General features: G+C 46.9%; 1 protein-coding gene across 11 annotated transcripts in view; it reads right to left on the bottom strand.

Annotated features, from left to right (window-relative positions):
• LOC135907000 (uncharacterized) overlaps positions 1–18,298 on the bottom strand; it is a 155,757-nt gene that overhangs the window by 76,615 nt on the left and 60,844 nt on the right. For 6 of the 11 annotated variants that reach the window (XR_010565866.2, XR_010565864.2, XR_011511288.1 and 3 more), the window contains exons 1-2: positions 8,600–8,878; positions 7,962–8,183 (exon numbers count right to left, since the gene is read on the bottom strand). The exons of 3 other annotated variants lie outside the window; for them this stretch is intronic. The gene's annotated coding sequence lies outside the window, so the exon portion shown is untranslated. Of the gene's footprint in view, positions 1–7,961; positions 8,184–8,599; positions 8,879–18,298 lie in introns of those variants that run through there. 2 more of the 11 variants (XR_011511289.1, XR_011511292.1) reach the window with 1 other exon arrangement.

Below are 18,298 nucleotides of genomic sequence, written 5' to 3'. Positions count from 1 at the left end.
AAAGGTACGAATATAAGCATCGGTGAGGATTATTCGAAAAGGATTGTTGAAGTAAGAAAATGTCTATGGGTTTCTACACAGGAGGAAAGGTCAAAGGGAGCAAAAGTTATACTATATGACAAAATAAAAGTCAATAATGTCCTTTATGCGTGGAATGAAATCACTAAAGAGCGCTATGAGTGTCAAGCACGCCCTCAGGATGACCCTGCTTGAATTTTGGAAAGCGATTCCTTCAGGATACTGAATGTGAATGCAAGAAGCATATTAAATAAGGTCGAGGATATCGATGCTATGATTTTAGAGCATGACCCGGATATTACAATGATTACTGAGACATGGCTTCATAAAAGTATATTAGATAGCGAGGTAACTCCGAAGTCTTATGTAATGGTAAGGAAGGACCGGGATGGTAGAGGTGGTGGAGTTGCGTTAATGATTCGCGATAACAATGACTTTATTATACTTTCTGTCCCCGCTGATATTGAGGCAGTTTGGATTGAGATAATTTGTAAGAATCGTTCAGTCTACATAGGCGGTATATATAGGCCACCAAATTCACCAGTCCAGGTTCTTTCTTCTCTCCGGCACTTTATGGAGAGCAATATGCAACAAGGAGACAATATTATACTTTTGGGTGATTTCAACCTACCTGGAATAAACTGGAATGCTGAGTCTCCTGGAGATACAGAAATTTTGAATTGCAATGAGCTTCTTGATCTTGTTTTTTGGTTTGGTTTAAACCAAGTGGTGACCGACTATACTAGAATTTGTGCTCGTTCTTCGTCTATCCTCGACCTTGTTTTCGTGTCTAATAACCTGTTGCCTTTACTTATAGACTGTGAGACCAGTGATGGCATCTCTGACCATAAACTTGTAGTACTGTCTTTGAGCCTTTCCGCCGATACTGTAAACCATCCCCGCAAAAATGTCGCGTTAAACTTTGCTAGAGCTGATGATGTTGGGGTTCTAGAATTGCTAGAGGACTCTTATGGGAGATTCTCTGAACTTTATACGCGTAATGAGGGTCCTGATTGTCTCTGGGAGTACTTTGCTAATTTGGTCATGTCTTCTATAAAACTGTATCTACCTAAGCGTTTAAAGAAAACTAGCAATAGAAGCCCTTGGATAACAAGAGAAATAATACACTTAAAGAGGCTAATAAAACGAAAACGTAAGAATTGTAAAAAGAATCCTAGCACTCAGACTCGTTCCACCATTCAATGTCTTGGAAGGAATCTTAAGATACCTGTGAAAGAATCCAAACAAAGGTTCTTTGGCATCACAATCCCAAAATTTCTAAAAGAAGCACCGGGTAAATTTTGGAGATATATTAATCCATCATCGAATGTTCGCTCAACGACACAATCTAATGAGCATCCTTCTTCCGAGAGTTTCAATGATTATTTTGCATCTGTGTTCACAGAAGACAACGGGATTATGCCGAGTATTGAAACTCCATCCGACAGGCCGCCTCTTGTTGACGTTGAGATTTCTGAACAAGGTGTGCTCAACCTTTTGCTTCGTTTGAACTTAAAGAAAACCCTGGACCCGATGGCATCCCCAACGAGTTTCTTTATCGCTATGCCGAATGGAATTCTAAATATCTTGCATGATCAATATCTTGCAAATATCTTGCATGTTAGTGATTCCTAACCTGAAAAGCGGCGGTGCTGATAATTAAGCAAATTATCGCCCTATATCAATCACTAGTACCTGTTCAAAGATGCTTAAACATATCGTCTCGAAACATCTGTTAACTTATATTAATGAATATAATTTGTTATCTATCCACCAACATGGCTTTCGTCAAGGCCTATCCACAACATCTCAGCTCATCGAATTAGCCCATGATCTTTCAGAAACTATTAACTCTCGGGGACAGACGGATATGATCTTCATGTACTTTGCGAAGGCATTTGATAAAGTGTCTCACCATAAACTACTAAGAAAAATTGATGTTATGTTCAAAAATGCTGCTATTACTCAATGGTTCTCATCCTATTTTCTTTCTCGTGAGCAATATGTCGAAATTAGTGGTACAAAGTCTCAGATTTCATGTGGTAAGTCGGGAGTTCCCCAAGGCAGTGTTTTGGCCCCCCTTTTATTCCTCTTATTTATAAATGACCTCCCGAATGAAATAGACGTTTCCATCAGGCTCTTTGCAGATGACCACAGTATATACAATAAAATTGATGCGGTAGGAGACCAGGCTAAATTACAAGCAAATTTACAGAAAATAAAGAAATGGTGTGATGAATGGCAAATGGTGCTGAATCCGTTAAAAACTGTAGTTATGACAGTCTCTAGAAAGCTAAATTTCTTAAAATACTCTTATTTTATTAATAATCAAGAACTGATAAGAGTTGATCAGCATAAGTATCTTGGCATGATTTTCACAAGTGATCTTCGCTGGAACCACCATATAGATTATGTGTGTGCCAAGGCCAATAAGTCACTCTGGTGTCTGAGGCGCAATTTGCCATTCGCAACTCAAGAAACAAAACTTCTAGCCTATAAAACATTAATTAGACCTATAATTGAATTTGCTAAGGTGGTCTGGGACCCTTACACTGCTATAAATATATCAAAAATCGAACGAATACAGCGTCTGGCAGTCCGATTTATATTCAATAAATATCGGCGGACGGACTCCCCTTCTCAACTTTGTGTACAGGCACACCTACCAACATTCCAGGCTAGATCTAAATATGACAGACTTAAATATCTTTACCTAATCATTCATCATGTTCATATAAGGCATACAGACTTTCTTGAAATTCTTTCTAGTGAAACCACTAGACATCGTCATTCAATGTTTATTCGTCCCCCTGTTATACATACCGATTGTTTCAAGTACAGCTTTCTTCCAAGAGCTATCAAAGAATGGAACTCCCTGTCGGAAGAAGCCGTTCATCCTCATCAAATGATTTCTTCGCAAAACGCATTGGAAATATCCTAGTTTGTAAATAATATACTTAACTTCGTGTCCTATACTTGACATATACTTAATATACTTAATAATAATAACAATAATAATAATAATAATATACTTAATATACTTAACATGTTTACTTTTCCACTGCTCTCGCTGAACCCAAGTGCTTTAAGGAGGCCAGTGATGCCTAAATGGACCGCTGGGCAGACGTCTTCACATTCTAATAAAACATGCTCCATAGTTTTCCTAGCTTTACCGCAGCAAGCACATGCTTCTTCTTCCTTCTTATTTCTCGTTTTGTGGGTGCGTGTTTTAAGGCATCCCGATCTTGCTTCGAAAAGTAATAAGCTTCCCTTTGAGCTATCATAAGTTGTTTCTTTCCTGATTTCGTTTTTTCCTCTTAAGTAGTTACTCATGGCAGGTTTCTTTTCCATTGCCGCTACCCATGGGATTATTTCAGCCTCTCCGACTTTCCGCTTCACCTGTGTTGTCCACCCTACAGGCCGCATACTTGCTGGTAAGCTTCCTAGTTCTTTTCCTCCACTGTGAATTAATGTTGCTCCTGTACATATACCTGAACACCCTCCAAGCCCATTTACTTCCTTCCATATTCCTCAGCCATTCTTCATACTCAATTTTACTTCGAGCTTCCCTCACTTCAAAACTAGTTCAGCCCATATCACCGTGCACAGCTTCAGCGCCCAATGCGAGGCGACCCACTGACCTTTGGTTCCCATCGAGTCCTAATTGTACCCCTGATTTAAAGCAAACAACCGCATTTCCAAAATAAGCCCTGGAACCATTACACCTTTCCACATAACTCGGGGGACCTCGTACTTATTGTATCCCCATAGCATTCTTATGGCTGCATTTCTCTTCCCCTTCACTGTTATTGTTTTTTCCTGCGTTTCCATATATCTATTGGCTTCGTTAATCCATATACCAAGGTATTTATATTCTGTTACCCGAGATATTTTCTGGCCCTGTATCTCCACTGTCTGTTCACTCTTTTCATTGAATACCATAACACCTGACTTTCTAACACTAAATTTCAAACCTAAATTGTTGCCTTCCTGTCCACAGATATTAGCCAGACGTTGCAAATCACTTTGCTTGTTAGCTAGCAATACAATGTTGTCCGCATAAAATAATCCTGAAAGCTGGTGCTTTACTACTGTGCCCACCTGTTTGTATGAGAGATAAACCCAATATTACTTCCTTCTAGCGCCCTCTTCATCCTCACCATGTACATCATAAACAGCAGCGGGGATAAAGGGCACCCCTGCCTCAGTCCCTTGTTGATATGAACTTTCTCCTCACTCCTCATCCCTTCCTATTCAACGCAAACGGTATTTTCTCGATAAATCTCTCTCAAAAGCTGTGGACAATCGTCACGATGCCCGCTATTCTGGCGCTATCTCGAAACCATCGTCGCCATAGTGTCGCGCGTAACTACGCTTCTCACAATTTCGCCAAAAATCCTCCTCCTCGCGCTTCTTCACTCTCGCCATCTTTTATCACCCGCAGCGCTCCGCGTTCGCTCCCATCTTTCGCTGTGCTCGTTCACTAAATTACGAGGTACGACGCCAACGCTCGCCGCAGGGAACGAGCGTCTAATAGCTGCGTTATAAACTTACTGCCAGCAGCCCCTGGCAACCCTACATTTGACAATGCTGCCAGAGTATGTTCATTGGTTTTACAGGGCACGGTGACACTTCCTATGCTTTCTTGGGTGGTGGCTGCACCAGCATATTTCCGGTCAGATTTCAATGTCAAAAGGCACATAATGTCAAAAGGCACATGAATCGGGAAGCGTGAGAAGTGGCCATATCCCGAACTGCAAGGTCTTTTTTTTTTCTTTCACCGAGAATGCTTTACCATGCCATCGATAAAAAGAGCTGCGACAGTGCTAATTTATGAAAATTTCGGCGCATGCTAAGGAACTCGGGTAGCTGAAGATTTATATGCTCCTTTAAGGCATTTCTCGTAGTAGAAATCGGACCAGCCCTAATCAAGAGACGGATCGTCAACATTGCGACGTCACCTACGTTTCTCAATACCTCTTACCGCCATGCGCACACCCACTGATCGACTGAATCGTTATGCCAGGCGTTTTTTGTGAATAAGAGAGGCCGTCGGTATAAATGATGGAAGAACGGTCACATGTCCAACGCATGCGTTGCCTGCCCAGAGAGGCTATAGTAGCACCGGTTAGGGAGTCGCTATCTAAGAGGTTTTTCATGTTTTTCCCACTCGTACACCCCGGTGCAGCCTGCCATTAACTCACCTCAGGTACCACTGAAGCCACAGAAATGCTCGCAATGATTGCAGATAACAGCCTGCGATTGGCCAAATGACATATTATTAAAAGTGACATCGCAGAGATAAAATATATCTGCCCATTGATGCAGCCGCCTTTCACTGAGCGGACAGGTACAAAAATTGGAGGACGCTTAAGCTTCGCCTTCAAGAGTGGGACGCGACAGCGTTCCCGTCGACCCGCCAAGGGGTATAAGACAATGCGCTACGGCACAGCAATCACTTACGATGCGCCCCGCATCGGACTTAGCGCCCACCTATCACGCGGTGAGCGTCGAGCAACGCAGCGTTTGGCGCGGCAACGAAACGTGCGCCTGAGCGAACGAAACGAACCAAAGAACTCGGTGTCTCGGAGGGGAAACGATCTACGCCAGCCAAACGTCGTGATCGGCACGGGCAGAGAGATAGATAGTAATCTAAACCGGAAGCACGGCGAAGCGTCGTCAGGGGAGAGGGAGTCCCGCGACGCGCCTGGCAGCGGTCCCAATGCGCGCGCGGCGCGCCTCCTGTCGGGGCAGCGCCGTACATTGAGAGGAGGGGGTCTTCTGTGTTTGCCGCAAGATGGCTCTGCGTGTGCGGAAAGCGCAGAAGAAATGCAGCGGAAACGCACTTCGCAACTCGTGTAATTGTGACTTCTGTACGTTACATGTTCATAATTACCGATATACACCGCAGTATAACTTTCCACGGCTCGTTTCGAAGGCAACACCGCATTCACTAGAGGCGCGTTTGCACCGCTTGGAAGCATCGAACTCGTGGCTGAGTGGTAGCGTCTCCGTCTCACACTCCGGAGACCTGGGTTCGATTCCCACCGGGCCAATCTTGGAAGTTGCTTTTTATTTATGAAGCGCCTGCCGTGATTTATCGCTCACGGTCAACGCCGCCGACGCCGACGACACCGGCTTTTCTGCGACACGAGCTCCTTAACGCTATCGCGTTAATAATGAGGTAGTGTGATGCATGTGAAATTTTAAAGGCTTGCCGTATTGCGGAGCACCCGTATACATGCATGTCACACTCTTTGACACATACTTCAATGTAATATATATATATATATCATGTATATATATATTCTATATATCTTTATTATTGTTCTGTATTCTATTTTTTATTATTTCTAGCCTTGTTTGTTACTATTGATGTAACCACTCCTGCTTGGGCCTGAATAAGGCCTGCAGTATTTGTAAATAAAAAAAATATTATTTGCAAATTCTTTGTATGACATACGCGAGCAGGTAGACTTTGTTTATGCATTCCAATCTCCGTAACAATTTCAGTCGTTCTTGTTATGTCTTGCTTCGTTTTTCTCCGGTTTGTCCAGCAGACAAGGATTGACATTAATATGCAAGTAGAGCGAAATTAATACAAAGAAGCTCAAAATGTTAAAACACCTCAGTATAAAAGTTAACTTCGCTGAATTTTCCTACTGATGACTGTTTTTTGTTAACAACAAACGTTTTATGTCGCCGCATCTGTACGAGTCTTTATCCTGACGCTCGTTCGAATTCGCTGCAGTTAAGGCAAAAAGGAGTTTGGACACCAATACATAGGGTGTATATGAAATTTAATTAAGAAATTGGCGTTACATTCGGCCACTTTAAGAGATTTTATGCGTTACTGGGCGCGAAAAAAACTTGTAGCGATATATTTAGTGCATTTGGCTATGTAACTGACGATACGTAGCACGCTTGCGTAATAATGTTCACTCTTATGTACTAAAAATTCAACAGGCAGACATTAGACTGCTTATGTGTGGGAATGCGAAAACATACCGTTAATAGATCTCGGAACGTCATAAGGTCGCTCATTTTATATGCTCTTAACATGGCGCCCCACCCTCCCAATCTGCTGCACCATCACGTGCCCAGAGACGCACGGACGATAGGCCACGCGTTTAGTCCGCAGATGGCTGCGGCCTGGCGTGTCCAATGGCGCACGCACTAGCGATGCCTGCAATCAGCCAGAACAGCGGAGCCGCCGAGACGTCGTAGTAGAAGTGTGCTTGCGTCGCAACTCGGAGGCCCGGGCTCGTTCCTCACCCAAACCGACACGTACATTTTCTTTCCAGAGCCATTAATTCACTTTATTTACATGAACCTCCCTGAGAAATCTGACGTCAATCCGAGCATTATTGACGTGTTCTTACTCTTTGTGCAGTCGGCCATCTTTGGTATCACCTTTCGGCCACGCCTACTACGACGGATTTTCGGGCAATGGGGCATATAATTCTTTCGCGACATAAAAATCCCGCCCGAGCCGACCCACGGTAGAGTTTAACGCTCCTCTGTATTGTTCACCGAAAACTCCGAGCAAGACGACAGACGACTGTTTATGATTTATAATAAGAGAGTTATTTTCAAGGCCGAGGCACTTGAACGCAATCTTTTTCAACAGCGCAAAGGACAAGGACCAGACGAGTGCACATAACACAGCGCTGTGTTATGTGCACTCGTCTGGTCCTTGTCCTTTGAGCTGTTTTAATAGAATGTCGCACCAACTTGCCTAAGCGACTTGAAAATAAAATGCAGCGCAAAATATTTTGTCAGAGGCCTGCGTGCATAGGATTCTCCTGAAAAATAGCACAGTGGGAACAGGTCGATAGAAAATTTGCGTTTATTACTGCCTTGTTTTTTTTTTTTTTGGGGGGGGGGGGGATAAAAGGCACCTCCATTCATTTCTTTCTCTCCCTCGTGAGCTGCATACGTACCTGACGACTTCGGTTGACTCATTTCTCTCTTCCTCTACGACCTAAGGTGCAGCCTCCCTACACTGAGATCAACGAGTGCGCACGCAACCAGTGCCGTTTCTTTCTCATTACGTGCATTTCCTCCAACGCATATGCTGCGGCACTATCGGCGGCAACTCGGCGCAGTAGCCGCGACGCCGAAAATGATCCTCATCGCCAGGGGCTCGTATGAGATAACACGTCCTGCATACAGAAAGAGGTACAAATCTGGAACAACAAGCTCGCCGTCCACGCTGAAACAGCTGCGACGCTTCATTTCACAGATTATCCGTTCCGAGCAGAAAACACGTCACTAAGACAGAAGGCGATCACAAACGATACGGCAAGCGCTGAGCCGACTGAGGAAGCACTAGAAAGTGGTTCCCGCAGGTTTACTCTTTCTTTTCTTTCTTCAGCTTGCTCTTTACGACTATTTACTCCCACTAGAAATGCTGCAAAATGCGTAGCTGAAGCATACCCTGAGACCCGAACGAAAGCCTCAGCTCCGCAGAGAAATTATATAACGGCGTACTCGAGCGAACACCATCTGCCAAACTTTTCAACTGCGGTCTTTCATAACATAATGTGCCACCAATACGAGAAAAAATATTTGAACTTACCTCGCTTTTCCGCCCTCCCCGCTGCACTCGTCGCAGTAAGCTGACGAAAAGCCACGCTAAGGGACATGAAATAGGGGGCCTGGTTAACGACTGTATAATTTTAAGTGACGCCTCCATAATTCTCGGTCGTCGGATTCGGTCTTCGGCGCGGTGCGCCGACGAAGTGCCTCAGTGGACTCTGTCGACGGGTGCCATCGGTGCTATGTCCAACCAGCTTTTGCGTCATGCTAGCCAGCGACATCGCAGAACGCTGCGCCCCGGCCGCAATCCGCAGCTGCTCGCGCGGCGCGTCAATTTATAGTATTCCCACGAAGTTCTCGAAGCATCCAGGACGCCCTTGAGTGGTTTCGACCAATCAGGGCAGAGCGCCTGGCTGCCGCAACGAGATGAGCGCTCCCATTGGTTCTGGCCCTTCCGAAAATTCCAGAATGTTCTCGCGCGTTCTCCGCAGGCTTCTTTGCTGTTCCTCTCGCGTGCGCCGTTTCCGAAATGCGCGGAAGTAAACGGCGAAGCCATAGGGTTTGGCGGCGAGGATCCCCGTGTGCTTCGGCAATGGTGTTGGCCGAAGATTTGTGATGTCCAATTTACAACATTCCACACGCCGTCTTTATCATTTGCCGTCGGTTTCAACAAACGCAACCGAGGCAGATCCCGGCCGCGGCGGCCGCATTTTGATGGGGGCGAAATGCGAAAACACCCGTGTGCTTAGATTTAGGTGCACGTTAAAGAACCCCAGGTGGTCGAAATTTCCGGAGTCCTCCACTACGGCGTGTCTCATAATCAGAAAGTGGTTTTGGCACGTAGAACCCCATAATAAAAAAAAAACGAGTCAGATAGCCAAAGCTGTATTTCCTGCTATGTTCGATAGATGGCGCACTATGTCCACCAGCTTGCAATGCGTTTGCGTTGTTTTATGTTGTTGCCTAGCGACAATTACGAGAGAGAGAGAGGGAGACGGGCAGATAACTGCGCAGCGGAGCGTGCGGATCTTTCCGTGGCGCAGGTTTTCTGCGTTGTTCGAGATCTTTCCAGAAAGGTACCGAAGGAAAACAAATCACACGTGTGCATTAGTCATCGAAAGCTGCAGCCCTGCGGTGTAATGAAACGTTGACTCACCGGCCGGTTCTGGCGCAATAAGCGGCAATACGTGTTAGAATAAATACGCACTGGGTGCGGAACCGCTCACTGTACGCACCCAACTGTCGACACGAGAGTTGCTGCTTCCTACGTTCTTTTCTGTATCGCCTTTCGACGGCAAGAAATCGGCTCCGAAATGCTGCTCTTTCCAGTCGCCCCAAGTTACGCTGATGTGTTCAGTTTCGCCGAGGCCAACCCATGGGTAACGGATACTTTGCCACCCCTGATGGCCCCTTTGCTTGATCACTTATTCGCCGATGTGTTCGAGCCATCGAAAGCAGCGTCATGCGCTCCTGCAGAGGCGTGCTGCTCGCCACTCGGCGAAGGCGCGCTCTCGGTCGAAGGTAAGGGCGAGGAAGACGATGCACCGCCGGCTTCTTCAGCGAGCAAAAGCGACGACGATTCGTATTCAGCCGCCTGCGCAGCAGCATCTGATAAAGAGCAGCGCTCACCACCGGAGTTCTCCCGTTCCTTCGACGTTGGTGGATTCGTCGCCGGAGAGGTAACCGTCAAAGCTGTCGGTAACTGCGTCGAAGTTCACGCCGGTCACCTCGAGAAGCCCCCACGGGGGGAGGATGGGGACTTCGTGCGCCGGGAGTATACGCATCGCTTCACGCTGCCAGACGACGTGCAACCAGACTCGCTGACATCTGTGCTGACCAAGGAAGGTACGCTCGTTGTTCGAGCCCCCAGGAACGGATCCGTGTGCGCAGAAGAAACGGGCACCAGAAGCAGTGGCGCCTCATAGCGAAGCTTGCATTTAACCTCGAAGATGCATTACTTCTGGCACTGACGAAAATCTACGTGGCCTGCGCAAGAAGCTACAGAAGAAGCAAGCCGTCCATCTCGCATTCGTCAAAACCCCGTGGTAGCTGACTGCTCCACTGACCCGAGGGGTTAAGGCGAAAGCCCGTCATATACACCAGATGAGATGCCCACGACCAAGTCGGAATTTAGGCTTGACTATCCATGCATGAACCGAAATGCACGCATATTTGTTGCCTAGTCTCGCAGTTAATAAAAGCATGTTGAAAGTACTGCCATCAATTGCCCCCATCTAATAAGGATGAAAGTAAAAGCGAGGACAAGAGTCACTAGAATATGTCATTGGCGATTCTCTCAAGCTCCGTTGTCGCGTGCAGTTGACCGGGCTCACGTCGAACTGTTTGTTTGTTTATTTATTTATTTATTTATTTATTTATTTATTTATTTATTTAGTTAGTTAGTTATTTTGCAAATCTTATCGACTTTTCTCACACCTTGGAGGGTCGACACGTTTCATGCCCATTATTTCGCCAATAAATGTTAGTTCTTGCAAATGAAAGCAGGATTAAATGAAGCAGGAACTAAGGATTTCTCTCTCCTGAAGCGCGGCTAGCTGTGGCTCAGAGAATGCCAGGTTATAGCATCACGGCACCTCCAATACCCTTGCGCTTGGTTGCTCAGAGCGTTTGAAGATTGCGACAGTGGGAAATCACGCGCTTTAAGGGCAAAACATACAAAGCCAACAGACAATGACACCAAGGGAAGCATATAGGGCGAATTACTCGTTTCAATTGAAATTACTTGCTTTCATTGAAAACAAAAGGAAGCACGTGCTCGTATCCCCTCTGCAGCCAGCTGTTGTTCCATCCACTCTCGTTCACCACATACGCTTTCCGCAGCGTCATTGTCTATTGGCTTTACATGCCTGTGACTTACGAAAGATCGGGCCTCTCTGTTACCTGTCAGGCTCTCTGCACAGTTGGCACAAGCCGCACTTTGCGCATGACGTATAAGGCGCACGAGCCCCACACGATGTCCGCGCGGACTTCCATGCGTGCATGTTTGTGTGAGCAGGGGTTGCTTTACAAGGTCATTCGAGATAGACTGAGAGACCAATCACTACTAGACGACAGCTATCAGGGGCGCCGTGACCCGCATTGTGAAAGGGAAATGGCAGCCAAGCGCGTTGTGGATTGTCAGGTCGTGTAACTTGAATCTTTAGCATTATCAAAGTAAATGTTTTCGCGTCATTTTTTTCCATTGGCTAAGCTATAAACACGTGCGACGTTCCCGGTTTGGGTATATAGTTATTCATGGAGTGACTGAAATATTACGCATCGCAAAGTATAGCTCATATTAAATTTATTTAACAAGGGCACCTGCTCGGAATAAAATTAAGCTGTCGTTCATATACAGCTGCAAACTCCACGAATTGCAACAACACCAACAACAAAGTATAGGAGGAAAAATAACGGCACCTCCTCCCTACCCCCTTACCCCGCCTTTCCCCTTCTAGAACTTCGCAGCTGGTGTGAAGGCAGGCCCTTATTGCATAGAACACCTGCTTACAACGGCGATGTGCCAGCATCGTCGAGGTTTCCAGCGGGCCTGCACCACCTCTCTGTTTTATAAATGCGTTCTGTTCTTATTGAGAGACCCATTTGCTGGTCAAATAATTTTGTTTGTATCAAAAATAAGGCGCATGGTTACGCGTCCTTTCTTTTTTTCTTTTTTGCAATGTTTCGCATTCCGTCTCGCTAAAATCCTAATTCTTTTGTAACGTTATCAAGTGCGTTTCTGTTCTTTTCATGCATTTGTTTATTCCTTCCTTCATTCGATGTCACAGATTTTCAATTCCTCCTTTTTTCCTAAGTGGGCGTGTGCGTTTTTTAAATAATTATTTTATTTTAGACCATACAGTGTTCTTAATAGTCACCTGTGGTAAAAACTGAAATCCTAAAATTTAACTGAGTTACTCAAAGAGGCTGACATTGTTTTCCCGTGAAATCAAAATTCAGGATCGACTAATTAAAAAAAACGCTAATTAGGTTTTTATCTAACTATCTTGCAATTTACAGATACTAGCCGGTGAGACTGGAAGACATATACACATAAAACTAATTATGTGGATGGCTCTATTTTCGAGATATGCACCATCCAACTCGCCGTGAGAATGCAGCCTTGTCTCACTTACTTTTTGATTGAGGCATACAAAACTGGACCGCCAATGTATTTCGCCGCCCGCTTTGGGAATGAATATACATATACATATACATATATTATGGGGTTTTACGTGCCAAAACCACTTTCTGATTATGAGGCACGCCGTAGTGGAGGACTTCGGAAATTTCGACCACCTGGGGTTCTTTAGCGTGCACCTAAATCTAAGTGCACGGGTGTTTTCGCAATTTGCCCCCATCGAAATGCGGCCACCGTGGCCGGGATTCGATCCCGCGACCTCGTGCTCAACAGCCCGACACCATAGCCACTGAGCAACCACGGCGGGTAATGAATATCTCGAAAAGTGGACAGCGCCATCCTGACAATTCGTTCTAAATGGACACGTCTTGCGGACCGGCTAGAATTCGTAAATCGCAATGCATGACGTTAAGTCGTTAACCAAAAAAGTGATTTAGCGAGCTTTTGATGATTAGTTGATCATGAATTTTGATTTCGCGTGCAAGAAATGTCCGCCTCTTCGAGCATTCCACCTTAAGGACTAAAATTGTGCTACCTGCCAGAGACAATATTTAAACATTTTGTATGGTGTGAAAGAAAAATTAAAGCACCCAATATGCAAGTAGATTAATAAAGGGATAATGAGACATCCACCCAAACGTCGCTAAGTGCTACAAAGGAAACCCAATGGATTCCTCGAAAGAAAAGTTCGAAGTTGAAGAAAAAATCGTCCTGAAAGGGAAAATGAGACATGAAGTTGAGAGTATGACGGAAGCCCGTCTGGTCGGGATGATGCATACTTAAAAGGAAGAGGTCTGGACACCGACCAAAAATGGTTTAAAAGAGTTATTTACGTTTCGGCTCCCCCACGGGAGCCTTGTTCACAATGAAAGAAGCGGCAGAGCTGGCGCCCCTTTTTATGTGCGTCTCAAAACATGATTAAGGCACCTGGCATACATGGGCGGCAGATTGCCTTCGTTGCGATTAAGAGTGTGCGCCGTGGTTTGGATGATTAGGGACTCAAGATAAAGACGAGAAGAATGATTTCGCTCCTTCGCAATCACACGAGATTTCTCCCAGTTAATCTTATGTGATGTGGCTGCGCAGTGTTCGGCCAAGGCATTTGATGCAACGTGTCGTTTCTGGACGTCATTCATGTGTTGCTTAAGTCTTGTTTTGAAGTTGCCGGTTTCACCGACGTACACATATCGACAGTCCGCACACGGAATGACATACACCACGCCTGGGAACTTGTCCTTTTCCAATGGGTCTTTCACATGCACGAGCTCGTGTCTAAGTTTCCGGGAGGGCACATGCGCAGCCTGCACGTCATATGACCGCAGGACGCGTGCAAGAGTTTCGCTTATGCCGGGGACGTACGGAATCGCAGCCCGTCTTTTGGGGGGTCCGGACTGGGTGGGTACTGTGCGAGCCAGCTGACGCCCTACCGAGTCAATGACGTACTCAGGGTATCCACAAGCCATTAATTCGCTCCGCACAAGTGCATTGTCCGCCATGTGGTCTACCGCTGTTGTGCACACGTTTTTTGCCCGACGAAGAAGAGAGCCGACAACAGACCTCTTTTGCGAAGCAGGGTGCACCGATCTGTAGTTTAGGTAGCGGCCCGTGTGAGTGTGCTTCCTAAACACCTTGAATAACAGGTTTGGCCCATCTCGCTGCACAAGGGTGTCCAGGAACGGCAGTTGCCCTTCGGATTCCACTTCAACGGTGAACTTGATTGCTGCTTGTATATTGTTTAGGTGAGCCGTGAAAGGGTCAAGGTTTTTTCTTTGCAAAATGCTGAAACAGTCGTCGACATATCTGAGGAAGACTTTTGGTGCCGGTGTAAATGAGGACAGCGCTTGAGCTTCGATAGCCTCCATTGTTAGGTTGGCTACTGTGACAGAAATCGACGCACCCATTGCTGCTCCATGTACTTGCCGATAAAATTTCTTCTGGAACGTGAAATACGTATTTGATAGGCAAAATTTTAGTAGCCTACCTAAGTCATGCACATCGATGGGGGATCTGTCAGGCAACGTCGGGTCTTCGTCAAGGGCGGCGACGCAAACTTCCACGGCCATGTCTATTGGTACACTTGTAAACAGTGAGACCACGTCAAAAGAAACTAAGACTTCGTCGGGGTGAACGCTTGTCCCTTTAACCTTTTCAATGAAGTCGTACGTGTTGCGTATGTGCGTGGCACGTTTTCCAACGAGTGGCGAAATGATTCTGTGGAGAAAATTTGACAGCTTGTGGAGTGGCGAACGTGTGAAGTCCACAATGGGGCGCAGGGGAACATCGGGCTTGTGCACTTTCGGTAGGCCGTATATTGCTGGAGCAGATCCATTGTACGTGGCAAATCAATCTGTAGTACAACTGCTTGTGCTGTGGCGGCACCATACGGAAGACGTCGGCGAGCAGTTTCTGCAGATCCCTCTGAAGCTTGGGGGTCGGGTCTCTTGCGACGCTGGCGTACGTGTGAACGTCACTCAATAGCAAGCACATTTTTTCGATGTATTTGCTCCTGTCTAGAAGGACGGTAGCGTTCCCCTTGTCGGCGGGAAGTACGACTATATCCCGATTCTCGTGCAGCCTCTTGATGGCATCACGTTCTTGCTTGCACAAGGTGTCCACGGTGGGTTGGGCGTGCAACTTCGACAATACGCTTACAACGCGTGTGCGAGCCTCGTCACGGCGGGATTGGTCGACCAAGTTCACAGCGCGCTCAGCGGCGCAAATTACTTTCTTCGTGTCCGTTGCAGGTCCCGTGTTGAAGTTCAGACCGAGACTTAGGACTGCCATTTCGTAGCCGTCAGGCTGGTATGTGGACAAGTTGTACACAGAGTTTTTGAGGGCACTTGGCGGACGTGCTGTGCGGCACTGCTGCAGCCTTTCGAACTTCCTGTCGTGGCATTGCTCATCTTTCCGAGCGCGAAGATTGGCTTGAAAATTTGCATGCAGTTGTATGCGCGCCATCTCTTCTGGGCAGTGATCCTCGAGACGCCGCCGAGAAAAGAAAGCATCATTCCTAAGTCTTCGTACTTGGTCCCTGCAGTCCATGATCCTCGCTTGCAACAGATGCCGTTCTGCCTTGGAAATCACGCTTAGTCCAAATCTCGTCGACACGGGTCTGTGAAGACGCAGCGAGCGCGGGATCAAACCATGGGACTTGCAGGCAAGGTTGAACCTCAAATGCCCGTTGAATGCCAGAATGCGCGTAGTCAGTGAGACGAACCGGCGAATTTCAGTGATCACTTGCTGGCCGTACGCCTGTCGCAAATGGATGAAGTTGAGAGTATGACGGAAGCCCGTCTGGTCGGGATGATGCATACTTAAAAGGAAGAGGTCTGGACACCGACCAAAAATGGTTTAAAAGAGTTATTTACGTTTCGGCTCCCCCACGGGAGCCTTGTTCACAATGAAAGAAGCGGCAGAGCTGGCGCCCCTTTTTATGTGCGTCTCAAAACATGATTAAGGCACCTGGCATACATGGGCGGCAGATTGCCTTCGTTGCGATTAAGAGTGTGCGCCGTGGTTTGGATGATTAGGGACTCAAGATAAAGACGAGAAGAATGATTTCGCTCCTTCGCAATCACACGAGATTTCTCCCAGTTAATCTTATGTGATGTGGCTGCGCAGTGTTCGGCCAAGGCATTTGATGCAACGTGTCGTTTCTGGACGTCATTCATGTGTTGCTTAAGTCTTGTTTTGAAGTTGCCGGTTTCACCGACGTACACATATCGACAGTCCGCACACGGAATGACATACACCACGCCTGGGAACTTGTCCTTTTCCAATGGGTCTTTCACATGCACGAGCTCGTGTCTAAGTTTCCGGGAGGGCACATGCGCAGCCTGCACGTCATATGACCGCAGGACGCGTGCAAGAGTTTCGCTTATGCCGGGGACGTACGGAATCGCAGCCCGTCTTTTGGGGGGTCCGGACTGGGTGGGTACTGTGCGAGCCAGCTGACGCCCTACCGAGTCAATGACGTACTCAGGGTATCCACAAGCCATTAATTCGCTCCGCACAAGTGCATTGTCCGCCATGTGGTCTACCGCTGTTGTGCACACGTTTTTTGCCCGACGAAGAAGAGAGCCGACAACAGACCTCTTTTGCGAAGCAGGGTGCACCGATCTGTAGTTTAGGTAGCGGCCCGTGTGAGTGTGCTTCCTAAACACCTTGAATAACAGGTTTGGCCCATCTCGCTGCACAAGGGTGTCCAGGAACGGCAGTTGCCCTTCGGATTCCACTTCAACGGTGAACTTGATTGCTGCTTGTATATTGTTTAGGTGAGCCGTGAAAGGGTCAAGGTTTTTTCTTTGCAAAATGCTGAAACAGTCGTACACGTACGACTTCATTGAAAAGGTTAAAGGGACAAGCGTTCACCCCGACGAAGTCTTAGTTTCTTTTGACGTGGTCTCACTGTTTACAAGTGTACCAATAGACATGGCCGTGGAAGTTTGCGTCGCCGCCCTTGACGAAGACCCGACGTTGCCTGACAGATCCCCCATCGATGTGCATGACTTAGGTAGGCTACTAAAATTTTGCCTATCAAATACGTATTTCACGTTCCAGAAGAAATTTTATCGGCAAGTACATGGAGCAGCAATGGGTGCGTCGATTTCTGTCACAGTAGCCAACCTAACAATGGAGGCTATCGAAGCTGAAGCGCTGTCCTCATTTACACCGGCACCAAAAGTCTTCCTCAGATATGTCGACGACTGTTTCAGCATTTTGCAAAGAAAAAACCTTGACCCTTTCACGGCTCACCTAAACAATATACAAGCAGCAATCAAGTTCACCGTTGAAGTGGAATCCGAAGGGCAACTGCCGTTCCTGGACACCCTTGTGCAGCGAGATGGGCCAAACCTGTTATTCAAGGTGTTTAGGAAGCACACTCACACGGGCCGCTACCTAAACTACAGATCGGTGCACCCTGCTTCGCAAAAGAGGTCTGTTGTCGGCTCTCTTCTTCGTCGGGCAAAAAACGTGTGCACAACAGCGGTAGACCACATGGCGGACAATGCACTTGTGCGGAGCGAATTAATGGCTTGTGGATACCCTGAGTACGTCATTGACTCGGTAGGGCGTCAGCTGGCTCGCACAGTACCCACCCAGTCCGGACCCCCCAAAAGACGGGCTGCGATTCCGTACGTCCCCGGCATAAGCGAAACTCTTGCACGCGTCCTGCGGTCATATGACGTGCAGGCTGCGCATGTGCCCTCCCGGAAACTTAGACACGAGCTCGTGCATGTGAAAGACCCATTGGAAAAGGACAAGTTCCCAGGCGTGGTGTATGTCATTCCGTGTGCGGACTGTCGATATGTGTACGTCGGTGAAATCGGCAACTTCAAAACAAGACTTAAGCAACACATGAATGACGTCCAGAAACGACACGTTGCATCAAATGCCTTGGCCGAACACTGCGCAGCCACATCACATAAGATTAACTGGGAGAAATCTCGTGTGATTGCGAAGGAGCGAAATCATTCTTCTCGTCTTTATCTTGAGTCCCTAATCATCCAAACCACGGCGCACACTCTTAATCGCAACGAAGGCAATCTGCCGCCCATGTATGCCAGGTGCCTTAATCATGTTTTGAGACGCACATAA

The sequence above is a fragment of the Dermacentor albipictus genome, chromosome 1 (assembly GCF_038994185.2).
Source record: "Dermacentor albipictus isolate Rhodes 1998 colony chromosome 1, USDA_Dalb.pri_finalv2, whole genome shotgun sequence".
In the NCBI taxonomy this organism is placed as follows: Eukaryota; Metazoa; Arthropoda; class Arachnida; order Ixodida; family Ixodidae; genus Dermacentor; species Dermacentor albipictus.
This window is presented reverse-complemented; position numbering and strand designations above follow the sequence as displayed.